This window comes from Balaenoptera borealis (genome assembly GCF_965194805.1).
Source record: "Balaenoptera borealis genome assembly, chromosome: 7".
Lineage (NCBI taxonomy): Eukaryota > Metazoa > Chordata > Mammalia > Artiodactyla > Balaenopteridae > Balaenoptera > Balaenoptera borealis.
This window is the reverse complement of record NC_138864.1, coordinates 54164895-54172678: the sequence shown is the minus strand read 5'-3', so window position 1 is coordinate 54172678 and position 7784 is coordinate 54164895.

The following is a 7784-nucleotide window of genomic DNA, read 5'->3' as shown; positions in this document are numbered from 1 at the left end:
TTTATTTATTTATTTTTGGCTGTGTTGGGTCTTAGTTTCTGTGCGAGGGCTTTCTCTAGTTGCGGCAAGTGGGGGCCACTCTTCATCGCAGTGCACAGGCCTCTCACTATCGTGGCCTCTCCTGTTGCGGAGCACAGGCTCCAGATGCGCAGGCTCAGCAGTTGTGGCTCACGGGCCTAGTTGCTCCGCGGCATGTGGGATCCTCCCAGACCAGGGCTCGAACCCGTGTCGCCTGCATTAGCAGGCAGACTCTCAACCACTGCGCCACCAGGGAAGCCTGAGAAATAACAATTTTTAAAGGATGAAAAATTTTTAGGACCTAAGAAGCATTTTCCCCTCATATTTTTTCCTCCTCAATTCTGGCTCTCTCATGGACCATTTGAGTTTTCTTCAACAATTTTGGGCTAATTTTTATCTTGGCCTAATTTTTATGTAATTCTATTTTTTCCTCACATTATCCCATCAAGTGGATGGATTGTAAGAGGAGTAGAAATTATGATCTCGTGGGAATAAATAGTATACATATATCCTTTGTAGTTGCATAAAACATTTCTGGAAGAATATGTAAGAAACTTGCTAACAGTGATTACCTCTGGGAAAAGAATTGGTGTCTGGGTTAGGAGAAATACTTACTTTATATACCATTTTGAACTGTTTGAATATTTTACCATGTACATGCATTACTTTGTTTTTTTAATTAAAAGAAAATCAGGAAAATTAAAAAAGGATTAGGAAGCTTTTTTCAACTAAAAACAGCAACATTATTGGCAAGTTTAATGATACTTATGATCAAGCTAGTTTTTCTAGCTGCATTTTTGAAAAGCATTTTTTTATATAAATTTATTTACTTTTTTTTTTTTTTTTTTGGCTGTGTTGGGTCTTCGTTGCGGTGCGCGGGCTTCTCATTGCCGTGGCTTCTCGTTGCAGAGCACGGGATCTAGGCATGCAAGCTTCAGTAGTTGTGGCACGGAGGCTCAGTAGTTGTGGTGCAGGGGCTCAGTAGTTGTGGCGCAGGGGCTCTAGAGCTCAGGCTCAGTAGTTGTGGTGCACGGGCTCAGTTGCTCCGCGGCATGCGGGATCTTCCCAGGCCAGGGCTCGAACCTGTGTCCCTTGCATTGGCAGGCAGATTCTTAACCACTGTGCCACCAAGGAAACCCGAAAAGCACTTTTTTAAAACTAACAAATAACTCTTTTTTCAAGATGCATCGTCTCTAGACTTTTTTTTAAGTAACAGAGAAAGGACTTTATAACTGGAAAAAAGTTTTTGAACAAATCTAGGCTGCTTTCTTCCATCTCCATTTACATTATTAAGGTATGCTCTTATTCCTTTATGGTATATTTCTTAAAACACTTTTTTATAAAATATGTTTATTATAATAAATTTGGAAATTTCCAACAAGGAAATTAAAATTATCAGTAATCTTCTCCCTGCTTCCCCCAAATAGTTTATGTAGAGCGGTGAGGATTCACCAGCTGTTTCTAGAGTTTCTATTAGAATTCTCAGACATGTTTGAATCTCCCTGTGTCCTCAGATTGAGGGAGTAATATCTTGTATATCTTATATGTGGTTGATCCAAATACCCAGAGACCTGTCATGAGTTGAAGCATATGTGTCAGAGTTCTGTGTTCCTTTCTCAAGCCTCAAAAATTACACAGCTAGCACTGCGAGAACAGTTTCCTAACACAGATCTGGCATTGAAGTCATTTTTTTAAGTGAAAATAAAAACTATTAAAAGATATGCACTCCACGTGATTTTAGCATATATGCAAAGGGTTTAATCCTCAGGGGATCCAGATTCTCAGTTACAGTTTTTGAAGAACTGTATGACTCTAACAGTTTTGGAACCCCAGCATTTAGAATAAAATCTACTCAAGTGGGTGTATGTTTGAAACCATCCTTGGTGTAGAGGTGATAAATAGACTGTAAGTTCCTGCTTTGGTCGTAAGCTCTAAAGACTTTCCAGTGTTTTTTTCAACTTACAGTTGACTCCTAGAGTTGTCCTACCCTGATGGAATGAACCCTGTGCTACCGTTAGGTTGGTTACAGGCCTACCAGGCTCCCTTGGGTCCCAATTGAACTTCCCCATGTCCTGGAAGCTCTGAGGATGCAGATGAAGGGCCCAGTGTTTCTAAATCTGCCTGACCATAAGGATCACCTGGGATACTGATTAAATAATATATCCTTTGGGCTAGGCCTGGGAATGTGTTTTTTTTACCAAGTGACCCATGAGATCCTTCAGGCAAGTTTGGGAAACTAGCCTATCCAACTACATTTAGGCTACTTAGTAATATGCAATTTGGGAGTTGTAATTGTTGGAAGTCTATTTTCTGTGCTCTCACACACACACACAAAAATGAGATCCAAAGTTGTCAAATAGCACTTGTCAAAAAGTACAAATAGGTGCTATGAGTTCCTTAAAAGTGTGAGAAACTAAAGCAAAGAAGTCCACAAAGTAGAAGTCAGCAGTATGCATGCATACTGGTATCAGGAGGCCAGGAACTCCTAGACAGGCCCTAAGGGGCAGCAGGGCTTCAGAAAATCAGAAACAGGTAACACTGAGGTGGTGGTGGCCAGGCATAAAGGTAGATTGAATTTCAAGACCCTAAGAGAGAGTGGAAGGGAAAAGGCAACCACAAGGCACAAGAGCAAGTGCCACCATCTGGATTTATTCAGTGAGGCAAGAAGCGATTCTAGCAGAGCTGGTCAAACTGAAAGTATACCCAAAATAAGCACACACAGCCTCCCTTCACAGCTTCTACAACAGCTGTCCCTTTTACCTAGGACTTAGAGCAAGGGACAGAATTGTATATAAGGTTTTATTACAAGTAAACTGATTTAACTAGGTTGATTATCTGATCACAGATTAGAAGGGGAGAAGTGTAACAACTGAGAGCTGACTAGAAGGGGAGAGAGAAGCTGATATTAAAACTATTTAAAAGGCATAACATAATTTAGCTACATAGTATTGTTCATAAGAGTAAAATAGTTCAATCCAGTGTCCAACAACAGGAAATTGGTTAATGTGGTAGGTTCACATATTGGAATACTAAACAGCCTTTCTAAATGACCTAGAAGAATAGGGAATAAACTTGGAAAGTTTCCACTCTGTAGTCAATGGGCAAAACCTGTTATAAAACAGCATGTACAATGTGATCCAATTTTGGGGGAAAGTGTATATTCATGGGAGGAAAAAGCCTAAAATTAATAATAGCTCAGATTTGTTTGGTTTTTTTATTGTGGTTAAAAAAAAAAAACATAACATTAAATTTACCATCTTAAACATTTTTAAGTCCAGCGGCATTAAGTTACATTCACATTGTTGTACAACAGATCTCTGGAACTATTTCATCTTGCCAAACTGAAACTGTATACCCACTAAACATTAATTCTCCCTCCCTCCTTTCTCCAGTACTTGGCAATCACATTTCTGCTTTCAGTTTCTATGATTTGACTACTTTAGGTACCTCATATGAGTAGAATCATACAGTAATTGTCCTTTTATGCTGGCTTATTAGCATAACGTCCTTGAGGCTCATCCTTGTAGAATGTGATCGAATTTTCTTCTTTTTTTTAAGTTTGCATAATATTCCATTGTATGTATTGTATGAACCACAATTCGACTATCCATTCTGCTGTTAATGGAATTTGGGTTGCTTCTACCTCTTGGCTACTGTAAATAATGTTTTAATGAACATCTCTTAAAGAACCTGCTTTGAATTCTTTTGGATATATACCCAGAAATGGGTTTGCTGGATCATATGGCAGCTCTGTGTTTAGTTTTTTGAGAAACCTTTACACTGCCCTTCATAGGAGCTACACCATTTTACATTCCCACCAGCAGGGTTTCAATTTCTCCACATCCACCCCAACACTTAGTTTCTTGTTTTGATAGTGGCCTTCCTAATAGGTGTGAGGTGATACCTCGTGATTTTGATTTGCATTTCTCTTATGATTAGTGCTGTTGAGTATCTTTTCATATGCTTGTTGGCCATTTGTATATCTTCTTTGGAGCACTATCTATATATTGAACTCCTTTGCCCATTTTTTAATAGGGTTATTTGTTTTCTTGTTGAGTTTTAGAAATTCCCTATGTATTCTGAATGTTAACCCTTTATCATATATATGATTTGCAAATATTTTCACCCATTCCATAGATTGCCTTTTCACTCTGTGGATTGTTTCCTTTGACACACATAAGTTTTGAAGTTTGATATAGTCCCATTTGTCTATTTTTGCTTCTATTGTCTGTGTTTTTGGTATCACATTCAAGAAATCATTGCCAAATCCAATGTCCTGAAGCTTTTTCTCCTATGTTTTCCTCTAGTAGTTTTATACTTTTAGGTCTTACATTTAGGTCTTTAACCTATTTTTTTTTTTAATTTATTTATTTATTTATGGCTGTGTTGGGTCTTCGTTTCCATGCGAGGGCCCTCTCCAGTTGTGGCAAGCGGAGGCCACTCCTCACCACGGTGCGCGGGCCTCTCACTATCGCGGCCTCTCCCGTTGTGGAGCACAGGCTCCAGACGCGCAGGCTCAGCAATTGTGGCTCACGGGCCTAGCCGCTCCGCGGCACGCGGGATCCTCCCAGACCAGGGCCCGAACCCGCGTCCCCTGCATCGGCAGGCAGACTCCCAACCACTGCGCCACCAGGGAAGCCCTAACCTATTTTAATTTTGGTCCATGGTATAAGGTAAGTGTCCAACTTCATTCTTTTGCATGTAAATATACAGGTTTCCTAGTACCATTTGTTGAAAAGACTATCTTTCCCTATTTTGTAGTTTTGACATCTTTGCCAAAAATTATTTGGCTATATAGGCAAGGGTTTATTTCTAGGCTCTAGTCTCTGTTTCATTGGTCTGTATATCTGCCTTTATGCCAGTACCAGACTGTCTCAATTGGTGTTGCAGTGTAGCTGGTTTTGGAATAAGGAAATGTGAGGCCTCCAACTTTGATCTTTTTCAAGATTATTTTGGCTATTCAGGGTACCTTGAAATTTTGTATGAGTTTTAGGATTTTTTTTCTACTTCTGCAAAAAAATGACATTGGGTTTTTGATATGAATTGCATTGAATCTTAACATCGCTTTATGTAGTATGCACATTTTACCAACGTTAAGTTTCCCAAACAATAAGCACAGGATGTCTCCATTTATTTGTGTCTTCTTTGATTTCTTTTAGCAATGTTTTATAGTTTTCAGTGTACAAGTCTTTCACCTCCTTGGTTCAGCTTATTCCTATGTATTTTATCCATTTTGATGCCATGGTAAATGTGATTGTTTTCTTAATTTTCTTTTCACATTAGCCATTATTAGTGTATAGAAATACACCTGATTTTTGTGTGTTGATTTTGTATCCTGCTACTTTGCTGAAATTACTTATTAATTGTAACAGGGGTTTTTTTGTGTGTGTGCCTGAAGTCTTTAGGGTTTTCTACATATACGATCACGTAATCTATGAACAGAGATCATTTTACTTCTTCCTTTCAGAATTGGGTGCCTTTTATTTCTTTTTCTTGTCTAATTGCTCTGGCTAGGACACTCGGTATTAAGTTGAATACAAGTGGTGAGAGGGGGCATCTTTGCCTTGTTTCTTTTTTTTTTTTAATGGAAACTTTTCATCCTAATTGCTTTTTTTAAAAATTCATTTATTTAGTTTTTATTTTTGGCTGCATTGGGTCTTCATTGCTGCGCACGGGCTTTCTCTAGTTGTGGCGAGCGGGAGCTACTCTTCGTTGCAGCGCGCAGGCTTCTCATTGTGGTGGCTTCTCTTGTTGTGGAGCACGGGCTTTAGGCATGCAGGCTTCAGTAGTTGTGGCACGTCAGCTCAGTTGTTGTGGCTCACAGGCTGTAGAGCACAGGCTCAGTAGTTGTGGTGCACGGGCTTAGTTGCTCCACTTTGCCTTGTTTCTGACCTTAAAGGAAAAACTCAGTCTTTCATGGTTGAATATGATGTTAGCTGTGGCCTTTTCATATATGGCTTTTATCATGTTGAGGTAGTTTCCTTCTTTTCCCAGTTTGTTGAGTGTTTTTATCATAAAAATGTGTTGACTTTGTCAAATGCTTTTTCTGCATCATTTGAGATGATCATATGGATTTTGTCCTTCATTTTGTTAATGTGGTATATTATATTGATTGATTTTGTGTGTTGAACCATTCTTGCATTCCAGGTACAAATCCCACTCAATCATGTGTATTATCCTTTTAATGTGCCGTTGAATTCAGTTTACTAGTATTTTATTGAGGGTTTATGTATCGTTATTCATCAGGAATATTTGTCTGTAGCTTTCTTGTGTCTTTTTCTGGTTTTGGTATCAGAATAATGCTGGCTTTGTACAATGAGTTTGGAAGTGTTCCCTCCTCTTCAGTTCTCTGGAAGGGTGTGAGAAGGATTGGTATTTTAATCCTTTAACTGTTTGGTAAAACCCCTCAGGGAAGTTATCTTGTCCTGGTTGGGAGGTGTTTGATTACTGCTTCAATCTCCTTATTAGTTATAAGTCTGTTCAGATTCTTTATGATTTACTTTTGGTAGGTTGTATGTTTCTAGGAATTAATCCATTTCTTCTAGGTTATCCAATTTGTTGATATATAATTGTTCACAGTAGTCTTTTTTTTTTTTTTTTTTTTGGCTGCACTGCACAGTTTGCAGGATCTTAGTTCCCCAACCAGAGATCAAACCCATGCCCTCTGCAGTGGAAGCACAGAGCCCTAACCACTGGACTGCCAGGGAATTCCCCACAGTAGTCTTTTATAATGCTTTTTTATTTCTGTGACATTAGTTATACTATCTACTCTTTCAATTCTAATTTTAGTTATTTGAATATTCTAGCTCTTTTTCTTAGCTAATCTAGATAAGGGTTTGTCAATTTTGATGATCTTTTTAAAAGACCATGTCTTAGTCTGCTTGGGCTGCCAAAATAAAACATCATAGAATGGATGGCTTAAAAAACAGATATTTATTTCTCACAGTTTTGGAGCCTGAAAGTCCATGTCAGGGTGCCAGCACAGTCAGGTTCTGGTGAGAACCCTTTTCCTAGCTTGCAGATAGCTGCCTTCTTCTTGGGTGCTAAGGTGGCCTTTTCTCATGCGTGTGCATGAAGAAATAGATTTCTGTCTCCCTCTTCTTACAAGGGCACTATTCCCATCATGAGGTTCCCACCCTCATGACTTAATTTAAACCTAATTATCTCTCAAAGGCCCCACCTCCAAATACCATCACTTTGGTGGTCAGGGCTTCAACATATGAATTTGGGTGAGGGGACACAAACATTCAGTTGGTTTTATTGGTTTTATTGATAATACCAACTCTTGGATTTATTGATTTTTTTCTGTTGTTTTTCTATTCTTTATTTCATTTACCTCTCCTTTAATCTTTATTGTTTCATTCCTTCTGCTAAATTTACGTTTAGTTTGTTCTTTTTCTATTTCTTCAAGGTATAAAATTAGATTATTGATTTGAGATCTTTCTTCTTTTTAATGCAAGCATTTATCTCTATAAAGTTCCCTCTTATCACTGCTTTTGCTGCATCCCGTAAGTTTTGGTATGTTGTATTTTTCATTTGTCTCTAAGTGTTTTCTAAATTCACTTGTGATTTATTCTTTGACTCATTTGTTGTTTAAGAGTATGTTGTTTAATTTCCACATACTTGTGGTTTTTCCTTCTGCTGTTGATTTCTAATTTCATTCCATTGTGGTCAGAGATGCTTTGTCTGATTTCAGTCTTCTTAAATTTGCTAAGACTTGTTTTGTGACCTAACATATGGACTACCTTGGAGAATGTCCATGTGCA